Below are 18,133 nucleotides of genomic sequence, written 5' to 3'. Positions count from 1 at the left end.
AGTTTTTTGTATTTTTAATAGAGACGGAGTTTCACCATGCAGGCTCCTCTTGAATTCCTGACCTCAGGCAGTGCTGCCTGCCTCCTAAAGTGCTGGGATTACAGGCATGAGCCACTGTGCCTAGCCAAGAATGTTACATCTTCTTAATAATTGACCATTTGATCATTTAAAAACACCCGCTTAATATTTCTTGCCTCATATTTGACTTTGTCAGGCGTTAATCTAGCCACTCCAGCTTTCCTACGCTTAACGTTTGCATACTTTATCATTTGATAGTCTTTTACTTTTAACTTACCTGTCTTTGTATTTAAAACAGGTTTTCTGTGAACAGTGTATCATGCATCTTGCTTTTTTTGCACATTCTGACAACCACTGCTTTTATCTGGGGTGTTGAGCACATTTATTTAATATAATTGTAATTTTTGATAAGTTGGGTTTAAGTCTGTCATCTTAACATTTGTCTTGTACTTGTAATAATCTGCTCTGTTTTATCTTTTCTTACCCTTTTTTTAAGAAATTCTTTTGAATTATTGGCCTTTATGTATTTTTGTTCTTTTTATTTTAGGGGTGACTCTAGGGACTAAAACATACATCTGTAATGACCAAATTCCACCTTGAATTGATATTATACGTTCATGTATAATGTAATAATTTTAAAACACTATACTTCCATTTACCTCTTTCAATCCATGGTGCTCTTGTCAAATATTTCACCTGCATATGTGACATAAACCCTAACACATATCATTACATTATTTTTGCTTTTAACAGTCCGTTTTTAACATCTTCATTGAGGTTCACTTTACACAGCGTAAAATTCAGCCACTCTAAGTGTACTGAATGATTTTCGGTAAATTTATGGTGTTGTACAACCATTGCCACAATACAATTTCAGAAAATTTCTATCCCGAAAAGGTACCTTGAGCCAATTTTTCGTAACTTGCCATTGCCCTCTCTTCCAGCCTCAGGTAACCACAACTATACTTTATGGGCCTATAGTTCGTCTTTTCCCAACAGCTCATATCTGTTCAGAATGAACAGATATGTTCAGATATGTTCATTCTGGCTTTTTAAATCTAGTGTAACGTTTTGATGTTCATCATATTGTAGCTTGTGTTATTAGCCTGTCTTCTTATTGCTGGGTGGTATTCCATTGTATGGCTGTATTAAATTTTGTTTATTAATTCACCAGTTGATGGGCATTTGTGTTGTTTCCACATTTTGGACACTATGTATAATGCTGTTATGAAGTCCTGTAAAAATCGTTGTGTGTGTATATGATTTAATCTCTCTTGAATAAATACCCTTAGCAGTGAAATTGTTGGGTTATATTACAAATGTATAACTCTTTAAGAAACTGCTAAACGGTTTTTCAAAATGGCCAGAATATGTTACATTCTCTCCTGCCATGTATGATCAATTGTTTTTTAAAGTAAAGAGGAAAAAAAATCTTTTACATTAAAAAATGTATGCTTAGCTTTGATGGTGTTCTTATAGATCTGAGTTTCTATCTATACAATTTCGCTTCAGCCTGAGCATCTTATTATCTTGAGTTTGCTATTGATAAACGCTGTTTTTGTTTATCCAAAATATCCTTATTATTATTTTTTTTTGACACAGGGTCTCACTCTGTCACCCAGACTGGAGTGCAGTGGCATGATCTCAGCTCACTGCAATCTCAACCTCCAGAGTTCAAGCAATTCTCAGGCCTCAGCCTCCCAAGCTGCTGGGATTACAGGCACTCACCACCACACCTGACTAATTTTTGTATTTTTGGTAGAGACGGGGTTTCTCCATGTTGCTCAGGCTGGTATTGAACCCCTAGCCTCAAGTGATCTGCCCACCTCGGCCTCCCAAAGTGCTGGGATTACAGGCATGAACCACTGTGCCTGGCCTGAAAATACCTTGATTTTACTTTGATTTTTGAGGGATAGCTCACTGGATAAAGAATTCATAGTTGGCACCTTTGGAGTCTTCCAGAACTTTGAAGATACTTTCCATTGTTTACTGACTGGCACTGTTTCCAGTAAAATGTTAGCTTTCATTCTGGCCAGGTGCGATGGCTCACGCCTGTAATCCCAGCACTTTGGGAGGCCGAGGTGGGCAGATTGCTTGAGCTCAGGGGTTCGTGACCAGCCTGGGCAACACGGTGAAACCCTGTTTCTACTAAAATACAAAAAATTAGCTAGGCATGGTGGCACATGCCTGTAGTCCCAGCTACTTGGGAGGCTGAGGCAGGAGAATTGCATGAACCTGGGAGGCGGAGGGTGCAGTGAGCCAAGATCACACCACTGCACTCCAGCCTGGGCAACAGGATAAGACTCTATCTCAAAAAAAAAAAAAAAAAAAGTTAGCCTTGATTCTTTTTATTTTGTTTCTATGTGTAACGCATTTTGGTGGGAATACTTTTAGGTTATTTCTATTTACCCTTGGTTTGTATCAATGTTACTGTAATACACCTAATTGTGATTTTTTTGTGTGTTTATAGGATGTTCTCCTTTCCTTATCAGATTCCAGCTCTACATCTGTATACTACTTGATGGTATACCACATGTTGATGTTCTGTTCATATTTTAAAAAATCTTCTTTCCGTCTGTGTTGCAGTTTCAATTTATTTTGACTTGTCTTTAAGTTTACTGATTCCTTTTCTGCTGTGTTGTATCTACTGTTTATCCGGTAAGTTTTCAGTTATGATATTTTAATTTTTATCTCCAGAATTGCCATTTTATTTTTTAGAACTTTCAATGATAGTCTGAAATACCTCTACTTTTCATCCATTCTATTTCCCATAAATTTCTTAATCTATTCATATATATTTAAAGTTTTTTTTCTAATTCTAATTGAAACATGTCTGCTTCTATTGCTTGTGCATTCTCTTGACTGTGGGTCACATTTTTCCCATTGACTCTCTTGCCTAGCATTTAATTATATTATATTTTGAGAGTGTGCATAGCAATTGAGTTTGAAGAGTAATTTTTATTTTTACTTTTGTTTTTTAGAACATCTAAACCCTTTCTGCTGTCTGGTGGTTAGATTGAGAAGCTGATCACTCAGATTTCTCTTGTAGTGTAATTGAGTTACCAGTAACTAGCCAACCACCAACATCCTCTGTATTTGTAATCTTGTTGTTTGAAGTAGGAGGCAGAGGGCTGCAGTTTCAGATATTTTTGGTTCACACTTTATTTCAAGTACTTCAGGGTCCTGTAACCCAATCACAGTGAGAATGCATGAGACCATGCAAGTTTTCCCCGCTCATGTATCTTTCCACTATCACTACCCTCTAGGAAAAGACGAAAAGGACAGGTGGAGTTGCTAAATTGCTGGACCGAATGACCTATTCTTGCATCTAAGATTATCCATCTTGCTGGCCTGAGTGACTTCTCTTTGGATTCAGGACTCATCCAGACCTGTTTGATCTGCCATCTTGTACTCTGGTCCAAGGCTGGAATAATTTTCCCTTTTCCTTGCAAAATCTCTCCGTCTATAGTTGATGTTCCTTTGTCCACCCACACAGAATGACCCCTCTCCAGCTGTGGACCTGCCATAGCTCTTGTTTCTGGAATTCAGTTCACTGAGGCTTCTTTGATTCTACAGATTTCCCTAGCACCACAGAAAGTCTGACTTTTATTTTGTATGAGCTTTTCTTGTTGTTACCAAAGGAACAAAGGCCTTTTACATCTCTCTACATCTTAAATGGAAGTAGGCATTTCTATAATTGTTAACTATTGTTATTAGTGAATACAGTCATTAATAAGATAAGCACACAAAGAATATAACTGCAATGAAGATTAATGCTACTATGCAGAAGTACATTGTTCTCTGAGAGTATTTTCTGGCAAAATGACCATTTTGCAGGCAAGGAAACTGAAATTAAGAAAAGCTAAGTACTTCACCCAAGGTCACGTTACTAGCAAAGAGCAGCGCCAGGATTTAAACCATCATCTAATTCTAGAATCTTGACTTCTGCCCACTCTGCTATAAAAACAAAAATTTGGCTGAGCATGGTGACTCACACCAGTAATCCTAGCACTTTAGGAGGCTGAGACAGGCAGATCACGAGGTCAGGACCAGCCTGGCCAACATGGTGAGACCCTGTCTCTACTAAACATACAAAAATTAGTGGAGCGTGGTTGCAAGCACCTGTAATCCTAGCTACTCAGGAGGCTGAGGCAGGAGAATCACTTGAACCTGGCAGGTGGAGGTTGCAGTGAGCTGAGATCTCACCACTGTACTCTAGTCTGACTGACAAGGTAAGACTCCATCTCAAAAAAAATGTTTAATTTACTTGAAGTGCCAGACATGTAAAATGCACTTAATAAATGGCACTATATAAAATGTCCTGCCTATGAATTAGGGACTAGGGACACAGCGCATAGATAGTTCTCAACAAATATTTATTGAATGATGGAATAAATCTTCACCCCACAACACACACTCTCTCTCTCTCTCTCTCTCTCTCTCTCTCTCTCTCTCACTGGACTTGGCAGAAGACGCTAATGTCTGAAGGGATTTCAGAATCTTCTGTCATACACACTGAGTCCGCTTCCTGTCTTTGTTCCAGCTACCTTCTCCTTCTCTTTTGGCAGCTAGTGGCTCTGGGGAACTAGGCAAAGGGACAGAAAGGGGAAATCTCAAAGTTCTAGAATGGCCTCATGTTCCCTGAAGCTCATTGGGTTTCCGGCTCCAAGAAGACCCAATGACATCTTCACTACATGCTGGAGACTGAGAGGCTCAGGACAGTGCCCGAAGTTCATTCACCCTCAGACTAGGTCTTCAGGGACTCTTATCTGCTACTAAACCCAAGCCCCAGAGAGTGAAGCTCCCTGCCAAGTCATCCCTCTGATCTCTTTCCTGTGAGGGCATAGAAAACTACTGGGTGTTGATCATCCAGCACTTTAAGAGCCTGCACTCAGCTCTTAGATGCTAGTATAATTATGCAGAGTGTTGTAGCAAACATGTCAGTTCAAATCCCAGCTTTACTTACTTCCAAGTTGTGTCGTCTTGAGCAATGCGCTTAACCACCCTGAACCTTAGTTTTCCATCTAAAACATAGGTATTAAAAACGTAAGCTTCCACATAGAGTAGCTGATTAATTGGGCAAATGTATGGTGTGGTTTAGTACAGTGCTTGGCACATAATAAACACTCAATAAAAAATAGCCATTCTCTTGGTGATCATTAAAAAATCTAGAGACAACAGATGCTGGAGAGAATGTGGAGAAAGGAACACTTTTACACAGTTGGTGGGAGGGTAAATTAGTTCAACCATTGTGGAAGACAATGTGGCCATTCCTCAAAGATCTAGAAATAGAAATTCCATTTGACCCAGTAATCCCATTACTGGGCATATACCCAAAGGATTATAAATCCTTCTATTATAAAGACACATGCACACGTATGTTCACTGTGGCACTGTTTACAATAGCAAAGACCTGGAACCAACCCAAATGCCCATCGATGATAGACTGGACAAGGAAAGCGTGGCACATATACACCATGGAATATTATGCAGCCATAAAAAGTGATGAGCTCATGTCCTTTGTAGGGATATGAATGAATCTGGAAACCATCATTCTCAGCAAACTGACACAAGAACAGAAAATCAAACACCGCATGTTCTCACTCGTAGGTGGGTGTTGAACAATGAGAACACATGGACACAAGGGGGGAGCATCACACACTGGGGTCTGTTGCCGGGGGGACGAGGGGAGAGACAGCGGCATTTGGGGGGGTTGGGGAGAGAGAACATGGGGAGAAGTGCCAGATATAGGTGACAGAGGGATAGAGGCAGCAAACCACTTTGCCATGTATGTACCTATGCAACAATCCTGCATGATCTGCACATGTTCCCCAGAACCTAAAGTACAATAAAAAAAATAGCCATTCTTATTAAGCTATTTGGGTTATATATTACCAGCAGAAAGATCAGAATTTGAATCAAAGTCAAAGTCTGTATGTTTTAACTGTCGTATCAGTTTTCTCACCCAGTGAGCATGTTAGCAAGACACATTTCAGATTTTAGCCTCCAAAGATGCCGGTTCAGAAGATCTAGGGTGGGGTGCAGGAAACTGCACGTTGACACGCACCTCAGGTGATCCAGATGCAGTATCTAGGGCCATGCTTTGACAAGCACCCTAGGCTTTTCACTTCCCTGCTTGGGGCCAGGGACTGTGCAGAGATACATGTTTAGAGGAAGACCCGGTCACATCTGGTCATCAACACATCATCTATCCACACTCTGCAGATACAGCAAAGAACAGCTTCCATCCTTGGTGTATTTAGGTGGTTCTGGGGGTCCCATGGGGGGACCATGTCTCCAGCTGTCAGCATGAGACAACACAGGAGAGCTGGAGCCCCCCACCCAAACCAGCCAGCTCTTTTTTTATCCTCAGGAAATGGTGGGTTGGGGCTGTTGGCATCCTCAAATAGAAGGAATAGAAGGCCCTCAGGTTGAGCCATAGAATTGCCAAAATTACGTTGTTGACCTACTAAGTTCTGAACCTATCTGAGGTAGCCCAGCTCTGTTGGTCAAATAGGTCTTATTTTATGGTCCAATGGTGGCCGGCAGATGCTTGTGGAGAACCGTGTTGAAAAGATGCTGAAGCTGAGTCTACGTCAGTGGTTTTCCAACAAGCATAATTTTGCCCTGCTTGGGAATATTTGATAATTTCTGGAAAGATTTTTGATGTCAGGACTTAGGTGGGTGGGACAATGAAATCTAGCCGGTAATGGCCAGGGATGCTGCTCACCCCCCTACAACAGTGTACTGGACAGGCCCTCTACAACCAAGGACTCTCCTGTCCAAATGTCAATAATGCCAAGGTGAGAAATTCTGCTCCAGGCTCAGTGGGAAAGGGTCCTGGTTGATTAGTAACATCTGGCGCAGTATGAGAGAGTGGAGGGCTTGGGTGACAGTTCATGTATTCTGTATTTGCAGATGACAATCTTTAAGGTTTGATTTCAGTGTGTCCTTTAAGATTCCCATTGTATTAGGCCATTCTTGTGTTGCCATAAAGAAATATCTGATGCTGGGTATTTATAAAGAAAAGACGTTCTCTTTTCCTGGATGAGTTTGCTGAGAATGATGGCTTCCAGCTTCATCCATTTCCCTGCAAAGGACATGAAGTCATTCTTTTTTTAGGACTGCATAGTATTCCACAGTATATATGTGCCCCATTTTCTTTATTCAGTCTGTCATTGACAGGCATTTGGGTTGGTTCCAAGACTTTGCTATTGTAAATAGTGCTTCAACAAACACACGTGTGCATGTTCCCCTTCATAAGTGGGAGTTGAACAATGAGAACACATGGACACAGGGAGATGAACATCACAAACGGGGACTTGTTGAGAGGTGGGGGGCAAAAGGCAGGAGAGCATTAGGACAAATACCTCGTATATGCAGGGCTTAAAACCTAGATGATGGGTTGATAGGTGCCGCAAATCAGCATGGCACATGTATACCTATGTAACAAACCCGCACATTCTGCACATGTATCCCAGAACGTAAAGTAAAATAAATAAATAAAAAGAGGTTTGATTGGCTCGCTGTTCTGCAGGCTGTACGAGCATGGTGGCAGGCAACTTTTAGTCATGGTGGAAGGAGAGGCGGAAGCAGATGCATCACGTGGCGAGAGCAGGAGCAAGGGGAGGGGAGGAGGCGCCGCACACTTTTAAACCCACAGATCTCACGGGTACTGGCTCGCTATCTCCAGGACAGCACCCAGACAGGAGGGAACCACCCCCATGACCCTAACACCTCCCACCAGGCCCCACATCCAACACTGGGAATCGCATTTCAACATGAGATTTAGAGGGTATCCCCTCTAAATCTCATGCTGAAATGTAATCCTTTGTGTTTTAAGAAGCGCTCCCCCTGCCCCTGATGCATGGCAGTTTAAGAACCACCCATGTACGTGAAAATGTCTTTAAGTGGTGATATGTGTTGTCTAACCACTATTCTGCTCTGGAGTCATCTGGGGAGATGGGGGTCAGGTGAGTGGAGCACTCGTTGGATGAGGGGGATTTGGTTAGGATATATCAAGGCGTGGCTCCAGATCATTAGATTGCCTAATCAAGTTTTAAATTATGCTAAACTTTTTCAAAATTACGTTTGTGTAAATTACATTACTCAGACTGGGAATGGCAATGCTCAGGTGTGACAAATACCTGATTTTATGTAAGTGCTTACGTTAAACATATTATTTTCTACCCTCATTTGTCTGGTGGTCTCATTCCGGGTCAACAGCTTTCTGTTACCAGGATTGATGACGTATCACTCATTAAGTGGAGAGAGTAGGCACTGTCACTCCTCTTGGCCAAATGAGGGGACTACAGACTCAGAAAGGCAAGGTGGAATCCCACGGTTGATGATCTTGCAGTGCCCCTGAGGCCTGGAGACATGTGGATGGATGAGGTTTAAGAAGCCAATTCCTATTTGGGGTTGGCGCTCCATCTCTGGCCCGACTAACTCTGAGAAACCACTTCTTGTCCTTGGGGACACAACCTTGGCCAATCCTAGGAACATGGTACAGGAAGAAATGGGCACATCCCCCGAGCTCCTGGGTGGCAGGGACAGGCAGCAGGGAGGTGTCCTGGGAGAGGAAAGGGCAGTTGGGGAAAGCTGTTGAAGAAGTAGTTAGATTCACCCCCCCAGGCCCGCTGATCCCCTTCCCAGCTCCGCACTGCAGGGTGACTGTCCCATCCCACCCAACAGAGGACTCTGAGTTTATTGTCTGGTGACCATAAAGCAGGAAGTCTCTACATTGGAGACCTCCAGGCACAAGGGAGGATGCGGCACCACACTGACAACGGGGGGAGTGGCGAATGTGTCATTCAGAGGCTGAGACTGCAGCCTGCTCTGTCCCCGAAACATGGGCAGCCAGACCTCTGAAGTCCTCTGGGGAACTGACAGTTCAAGAAGACAGACCTAAGAATACCAACATCCAGTATTTCCCCTAAAGGTTCAACCCTCCCACCCACTCTCAGGCCCAGTTCTGTATCAAGAGCAAACACTGAAGGACTTCCAGGCATCCCTGAAAGTCTCTGATGTGAACGTAGAGACCTAAACAGATACACGAACACACGGATCATGAATGAGACGCTACACAAGGAGAAAAGTCATCATCATATAACCATAATAATCAAACCCTCTCTCCTAAGAGAGACAACAGCAGATAAGGCATTCGTGAAAAAAGAACATGATGTTATAAAAAAGGAACAGGTCTTGGAGAACAAAAACATGAGAACGGAAATAACAAATTCAGTAGGAGGTTTGAGAGCCAAAGTTGAGGAAATCTCTCAAGAATATGCGGCACGATAAATAATGGAAACCAGGAGACAAATGAAAGGAAAATTAGAGGACAAGTGCAAGATCTCTAATGATCTACTACTCAGATCATAGGCATTCTAGAAACATGGAAAATGGGAGGGAGGAAATTTCAATAAAATAAGAGAAGAAAATTTCCTAAAAGTGAAGGACATGAATCTCGAGATTGAAAAGACTCCACAAGTGCTTACTTAGCACAGCAGATAAGCCAGATTTCCAGATTTCCATCAGGGCAGGTCACGGGAAATTTCAGGACATTGGCAGGGTAGAGAGAGTCTACAAACTTCCTGCAAATCAGAACAGCTTCAAACTTCTTTTCAGTAATCCTGGAAGCAAGAAGACAGTGGAGCAATGCCCTTAAAATTTGGAAGGAAAAGTATTCCTAACCTAGAGTTCTATGTGAAGCCAAAATATAAAAATATCCTTAGATATGCGAGGTCTCGAGAAATTTGCCTCCCACCTACCCTTTCACAGGAAACTACTAGAAGATGCGCTTCCCCAAAATGGGAGAGCCCAACTCAGAGTGAAGTTTGAGTGACAGGGAAGGGAGAGCCCAGGGTGCCAGTTTGGGAATGCCAGAAGTTTCCAGGAGAGACTTCTTTCAAGATATAAAATTGATATAAGGCTGGGCCTGGTGGCTCACACCTGTAATCCCAACACTTTTGGAGGCCAAGGCAGGCAGATCATGAGGTCAGGAGATAGAGACCATCCTGGCTAACACGGTGAAATTCCATCTCTACTAAACATACAAAAAACTAGCCGGGTATAGTGACACGCACCTGTAGTCCCAGCTACCCAGGAGGCTGAGGCAGGAGAATCGCTCGAACCCGGGAGGTGGAGGTTGCAGTGAGCTAAGATCCTGCCACTGCACTCCAGCCTGGGGGCCAGAGGGAGACTCCCCCTCAAAAAAAAAAAAAAAAATTGATATAAAGCCTGATGCGAATGAAAATACTGAGAAAGGTTTGGACAATCAGCAAAGAGTTTGAGGTTAGAAAAATTAGTAGTCATACACAGAAGAGTAAACACACATGAAGAACTCATAACGGCCATAACACGGAACACCAGTCTCAGCAAAATGATGGCACATCTATTTAGGGAGGACGGGAGGGATGGAAGTTTAAGGTTAACGGGCAGGGGAGGACAGAGATTTAAAATGTGTCTCCTGTAGCAAAGAGGCAACGGACAATGCCTAAAACTGGAAAATAGACATAGCATTGCAAGCATGTTATGTAGCCATAGGAGCCAGATGTCAGAGTGGTCTGCTGAGGGCCTGGCAAGTTGTTTGGGGAGAAGAGGAAGTGGAGGGGGGAAGGGCTGGAGAGCGCGGCTTGAACGAACCAGCCTCCTAAACCAGATGACGTTCTAAACTAGGCACACTTGGGTAACTGATAAAACTGGATAATTAAAAACAATACAATTAAAGCTTATGAAAAACTGGTCAATGTGAATAAGGTCTGTCTCTGAGTTAATAACATTGCACCAATGTCAATTTCCTGATTTTGACAATGTACTTCAGCTACTGAAGATATTATCATTGGGTGGAGGTGGGGAAAAGGGTGCATAGGAATTCTCCAAACTATTTTCGCAACTTTGTGTCAGTCGTAAATGATTTCGAATTCAAAGGCTATGTAAGTAACACAACAAGCCTAACTACAATAGGAGAATGTGCAGTGCCCAAAGCCACACCCAACAGAGAAAGGGACTTTCCCCGGCCACGTCTGCCCAGGTCCTTGGTGGTGGGCCCAGGAGACTTTAGCCTCCCAGGTACATCTAGACACAGTCAGATGGGGCTAATTGAAGAAACTGTCTGCCTCCAATCCTCAGCCGCAGACCAACATTGCCAACTCCAAGGGAGGGCAGTGCAGAGAGGCTGAGCTATTCCTTTCCAGCAGTTTTGTGCAGAGCTGTGGAGGAGAAAACAAAAATTAAACTATAAGCATGCTGCTGACATTGTCATTTTAAAAGGAAATAAACTCCTGCCAGTCACTGCCTGGGAAAAATGAGCCTTATTCATGCGGTCTGGTGGTGTCTGGCCATCCCGTTCTGCTCTCATTCTCTGCGGAAGCTTGTGGGGCTCTGCAGCTGTGGGCAGTGGCCACCATCAGGGTGCAGGGTGGGAGGGAAGTGGGCCAGGGCCAAGAAGCTGAGTGGCACCAGCCTGGAAATTTCATCCACAGCCTCGTGGAACAGGTGCACAAATAGTGGGAAGGATGCCCGGAGAATATTTGAAGATGTGGAGTCAGGCTGATCTGCATTTAAACATTAGGACAGCCTGACTCCAAATTGCTTCAAGCTATGTGGCCTCGGACAAGAGCCTTGTCCTTCCTAAGCCTCATTTTCTTCTGAATACGGATGTTCCATGTGAACATTGGAAATTACCCCAGTACATTGCCAATCTACAGGTGAAGAACAGTGACCCAGAGACATTGAACAGATTGCCCGAGATCACACAGCTGGCGACCGGGGAAGCCAGGATGGGAACTGTGTTGGATCGGGTTCAGAGTGTGGCTCCACTTGCGTCTTGCTTAAATCCTGGTCCAGCCAACACCACGCAGAGCAAAGAGGATCCGTCCTAGTGGAGCCTTGCCCAAATTGCCAAATCCTAGAGTCATGAGCAGTCAGCGGTGTTTGTTTTACGTCACTCAGTTCTGGGGTGGCTTGTTTTGCCCCAATATATAATTGAGGCGCTGTCTGTGTGTCCATCTGTCTCCTTGGCCAGACTTTCTTAACCTTCTTCCTGTCTTCTGATCACAGCAGAGCAGAATATTAAGAGCATGCAGCTGCATCAGAAAGATCTGGATACAAATCTTGATTTTCCTTATTTGCTGTGTGACCTTAGATAGGTTTCTTAACTTCTCTGAACTTATATTTTCTTTCATCAGTAAGATGCACACACCTTTGGCTTATGGGTTGTGAGTTTGAAATGAGATACTAGTCAGTACCTGGTACATAACTAGTGTTCAATAAATTTGTCAAACTGCCAATAAATGTTTACTGAGCACATACTTCATGCTGATGCTGATGCTGGAATTAGGAAGCTGAATGGACAGAGGAGGGCCCTGCCTTCACAGAGGTTATAGTCCAAAAGGGGAAGACAGAATAAACGCTTGAAAAACAAGATGATGGCAGATGGTTACACATGCTCTGAAGCCCATGGGGCAGAACGTCTGAGCCCCTGGGACTGAGGCATGATGTGGTACAGGGAAAGGGGGCTAGGGAAGGCCTCTCTGGGGAGGTGACATCTAACCCCAAGAGCTGGTTGATAAGCAGGAGTCAGCCGCAAGAAGGGCAGGAGAAAAGGCGCTCTGAGAGGAAGAGAAGCCAGTACATGCCAAGGCCCTGTGGAGGGACGGAAGGGGGAGAGAGGAGGAACCCAGGGGAGGCCAGCGGGGCTGCCACACGGCAGGGGGAGGGGGCAAGCCGGAGGAGCTGCGGCTGTGGCCTGAGCGGGTGGAGGCTGCTTTGTTATTATTGCTGCTATTACGGATACTAGCTCAGGTTTAAGGCCTGATTCAGAGCAAGTGCTCAGTTCATGCTGGACAAATGATAAGTGAGGGCGTCACGCTTAACCTGCGCGGTGTTTCCATGGAAACTCATCACTGCTCCCTGTGGGTAACCAGAGAGACTCCCAGAGATCGTCTCCCATCTTCCGGTCCTGCCCTGATCTGGGGTGGGGACTCACTTCCTCTTCCGCTGCTCTCACCCTGAGCCCAGCTGTCAGGGAGGACGCACAGCATGGGGAATGGAAACTCCACGCTGTGGCGGACCCTCCATGCACGCACAGCGCACCAGGCCCAGATGGCCCCAGGCCAGGCCTCAAGGTTCCAGCCCACGTCAGCCCAGGCCCCGGATGCAGCTGGACTCATGCAAGAGGAAGGGCTTACGTTGGTGGCGGGGAGTGGGGGGGCCGCCGGTCCACTGCTCTAGACAAAGGAGCTGGCCTGAGACATGTTCCTCCTGAGACTCAGCCACCAGGCAGAGCAGCCACACAGTGGAAAGATGCCATGTGGCCCCAGGACTGGGTCTGCAGCCCCATTCCACAGCTGAAGAAACAGAGGCAAGAGGTGGAGCTGGCCTGCTCCGGAAGGCTGGGGTTTTGAGAGCCAGCTTGTACTCGCCAGCTGGGCATACCTGTGCCCACACACAGAGACCCACAAACACAATCTTGCATGGTTCTACATGGTTATGAGATTCAGACATACATGCTGTTATGTGAGTAGGGCAGACACAGTCACACACCATCCAACAGGACACTGTCTCTTAGGAGGATGTGACATTCAAACATGTCGTTCTACACAAGTTACACACACACACAAAGCTGAGGACACATCCATTGATGCTTCTGCCCTCACTTCCCAGATAATTGTGCTGAAAAATAGAAACACCTGCGCCCTACCAAGCTATTAACCAGCAGTGGCAGGAGCAGGCTAATTAAGCCTTCACAGGAGGCTGGCATTTTCCTGGCAGCCCTGCTGCCCCTCACTGCCAGGGTGGCCACCAGCCTGAGTGGCCTTTGTGATGGGCCCTAGGGGGCACATGGCCCAGCCTGTCTTCATCTCCTCCCTCTCTGGGCTTTGAAATTCTTCCGCATCTTTTTCTCCCAAAGGATCCTTCCGGGCCCCATGGCCTGCTTCTGAGGATGGCTGGAATGAAATTCTCCTTAGAGCTTGAGGCCTGGATCAGCAGAGATTCTCCCAAAATTCCCAGTTCCCTGACTAGATGACATTTGAGGGACCTCAGTTAGCTGTGGACATGAGTGACAGATGCCCTCAGCTGCTCTCTGCCTATTCCAAGGGCTTAACTTCATCTCTCTGGCCAGAACAGGACTCAGTTTCCCCTTCTTGCCACCCTGAGCTTGGTTGTTGGCCATTCTCTCACACACAGTGACCTCTCGGCCACCAAGGACTTCCTGCCCTTCTTCCAACACGCCAAGCTCATGCCTGCCTCAGGGCCTTTGCACCTGCTCTGTTCTCTGTCTGAAACCCTCCCCTCCTCCCAGGTCTTTGCCTGTTCCTGTCAACATTCAGGTCTCAGCTCAAATGGCACCTCCTCAGGAAGGCCCACCCTGACCCATCTAGTTAACAATCTCTCCTCCACGTGTGCCCCTCAGTTTTTTCTTAACTCAGTGGTTTTCAGTCCTGGCTGCTGTTAGAAACACCTGGGGGGCTTTTAAAACTAACTTGGTGCCACCGCCTTGCATAGGCTAATTCAGGATCTCTGGGATGCGGGTCCTGAGTGCTGGCATTATTTTTAAAAACCCCACGTGGTTTGAATGTGCAGTCGGGACTGAGAAGTCTTGGCCCAGGGACTTTTCAGTCAGCAAGAGAAAAGGCTGAATTTTGCAATTCCCTCCCTTCGTTGCTCTCTGCCAGTTGAGTGCCTACTATGTGCACGGGCTGCGGGGATGCGTGCATTAGGACTCTCAGCATACCCTGTGTGACGCTTCCTATGCACCAAGTGCTGTGCAAAGGGTGTTGCATGGGACAGTTTATCTTCCTAACAGCTCTGTGATATGGGAACATTATCACCCCATTTTACAGACCAGGAAACTGAGGCTCAGTCAGAGAAGTAGCATAGCCAAAGTCATGCAGCTGGGAAACCGTAGGACTGGGAATTTACCCAAGTATCGTGGCTCTAGCGTCTGCCTCTTAATCTCGACACTTGGCTGCCATTGTTTTACCTAACCCTCACAAACACTTCACGATACCACATTTTAAAGATGGAGAAACATGGCTCAGAGAGTCAAGAGACATGACCAAGGTCACACAGCCAGGATTCGAACCCAGGTCAGGCTGATTCTAAAGCAGGGTGTCCAATCTTTTGGCTTCCCTGGGCCACATTGGAAGAAGAATTGTCTTGCATCACACATAAAATACACGAACACTAGCAATAGCTGAGGAACTGAGAAAAGAATTGTGAAAAAAAAATCTCATGATGTTTTAAGAAAGGAAAGTTTAGGAATTTGTGTTGGGCCGCATTCAAAGCCTTCCTGAGCTGCATGTGGCCCGCGGGCTGTGGATTGGACAAGCATGCTCTAAAGCATAGGGTACGGGACACAGGAAAGGGACAACTTCGTGATCTCTCGTGTCCTCATTTCTCCACCTTTTGGGAATCGGCCTCAGGGGGAGGGGAGCAGATTGAAGATTGGCACTAGAACATGGATCTGCTCACCTGCTGCCCATGAATTCATTTAACAGTAGCCATAAGTGACGTGTACATAGCACCTACGTGGCAGCCACTGTTGTAGGTATTTTACATGTATTGGCTTGACCCCCGAAGAAACCCTACATGCTTCCTCTTTATTTTACTGACAAGGAATAGGCACACAGAGAGTTAAGCAGCACACCCAAAGCTGCACAGCAGATCGTGCAGAGCTAGGATTTGAACTCAGGCAGGCTGCTTCCAGAGTCTGTGCTCTCAATGCCTGCACCATGCTCCCCCTCTCAGCTGCCTTGCTTATTGAACTGCATGAAGCTCACTTTTCTCCCCTATGAAATGGGTATAATAGTGCCTTCCTCGGGTGGAAAACTAGAGGACAAACGAAGAACAGGAATGCACAGGCAGGCCCTGGCACAGGGATATGCAGAGTAGGCATTTGATAACGGAGGTCATTGGACAACCCAGGACATCACCCCTTCAGCAACCAGCGTGCAGCCTCATATGCAGCAGGCGCTGAACTGCCAGGCAACGCGAATGAAGGTGGTGACATCTGGAGGCCGCTAGGCTGCAGTTTCCCCAGAGAGGTTCAGGGCTCCAGCAGCCCCTTGGGATCTCGAGCTCAGCAAGAGGAGCTTTAAATGCCTAGATACTGCCTGCGTGCGTCACTGCTGTCTTCCATTAATGCATAATTGCTATTGCAGGTGAGTAGCTATGTTCTCTGGGGTCAGATTTACAGCAGAGCAGGAAATAGCCAGGCAACGGGCATGATAGAGATGGGAAAAGAGAAGGGGCAGGGGAGAGATGACGCCTCCAAAGAGGAAGGCTGGGTCCTTGGGTGAAGTCGTGATGGGTTTTCAGGCCCAGACCTCATTTGATTTGGTCTGCCTTCCTGCCCCCACCAAGCACACTGGGGAAAGGACAGCATTTGAGCCTCCAACTACATCTCTCCGGAGGATGTGAAAATGAATCCACTGAATGGACGGTGCTAGGATTAAGGATTTTCTTATTAGTCTCTGTAATGTACTCCTTATCTGTGTCATATCACTGCAATCGGCAACAAGTCATCAAAGACATCCCGTCTGGAAGGTGTGACGGCAGCTTTTTCATCTCAAGCCTCTAGATGCCTCTCCCGGGAGCTGACCCCCATGCACATTACCAGGTGTATTGTTCCTCACTCCAGAGATCTTCAAAAGTGCACACGCAATCTGCCGAGTGACCCCTCCACTCACGTGCACTCCAAAGATGCCTTAGGAGTTAGGGAAGATGACTGTGCCTCAAATGTGCCATATTTTCTTCTGCCACCTTGCTGCCTGGGCACCCTCTGTCCCCTCTGCTGGGTTGTTCTTTGTCTGGCCACTGTGGCAAATTTCTCCTGGTCCTGCAAGACTCAGCTCAAGTATCACTCCTTTTGCAAAACCTTCCCCAAAGGGGCAGCCTGATGTAGCTGAACAGGGTTCTCAAAGTGAGGTCCCCAGACCAGCAACGGGAGCTTCAGCATCACCTGGGACCTTGCTGGAAATGCTGATTCTTGGCCCCACACCTCAGCCCTACTGAATCAGACATTTGGGGGTGGGGGCCGGCAACCTGTCCTTTAACAAGCCCTCTAGGTGACTCTGATACATGCTCAAATTTGAGAACTATGGAACGGGGATAAAGCAAGTTTGTGCATGACTCACCCAGGACAAATATTAGGTTGGTGCAAAAGTAATTGCGGTTGTTGCCATTATGTTTGTTGGCAACAACCGCAATTACTTTTGCACCAACATAATAACACAGAAAGCAACTACAGCAAACACTACCTGCCTACAGGACCGTGAGCTAGACGCGCACCAAGCACTTTACCCGCACTAACTCTCTACAGCAATGCATGAAGAAGATACCCATTATACAGATGAGAAAGCTGAGGTTCAGACAGTCAATCATTTCCCTAGGAAACAACTAAGAAGTGAGAGCTCCAGCTGCAAACCAAGCCCAGTCTAACTACAAAGCCCATGTGCTACTCACAGAAAAAACTGTTCATGTGATTTGGAGATTCAAAGGAGGGAGAGACCACATCCAAGTCAGGTTTTTCCTGAATTTTATATTTTCAAAGCATGGTTTTGAAAGATCAAACAATGCTTTAAAAAAAAAAAAAAGCAAGCTCTTGTTCCTTCCTACCCTCTCTCATCTCTGCTCTCAGAAGCAACAGCTTTCAACTCCTTTAGCTACTTTTTGGGGTGTTTACTTCCATACTTTAAAATATCTGTCTTGTATTATTTCATGTTTCATCTGTTTTGCACTCTACCTCTTGACTTGGGCTGGATAAGGGCTTTTGATGGTGAACACCCCCTGCCCCAGGATCACCATGTAATTTTGGGAAGCATTATTCACCTTGTAAACACCATAGATTCATATATGATCTAGATAAATTTCCTTTCTTTTTTTAGGGTCGGGAGGGGGGTAAGGGCATGAAGGTGGGGCTTGGGAGCCAGGCACAGACAGGTTCAAATTCCAGCTGGCTGTACTGGGACAAAGCACATGACTCTCTGTGTCTCAGTTTCCTCATCTGTAAAGGGAAGATGATTTTAACTCGATGTTATAGCAAAGGTGGGGTGAGCTGGTGGGATCAGGCAGGCCCAGTGAGGAATAGCCATGGGATTTCTTTTCTTTT

The sequence above is a fragment of the Cebus imitator genome, unplaced genomic scaffold (assembly GCF_001604975.1).
Source record: "Cebus imitator isolate Cc_AM_T3 unplaced genomic scaffold, Cebus_imitator-1.0 Scaffold58, whole genome shotgun sequence".
Classification (NCBI taxonomy): domain Eukaryota; kingdom Metazoa; phylum Chordata; class Mammalia; order Primates; family Cebidae; genus Cebus; species Cebus imitator.
The sequence above is the reverse complement of the archived record's forward strand: the minus strand, read 5'-3'. Positions refer to the sequence as shown.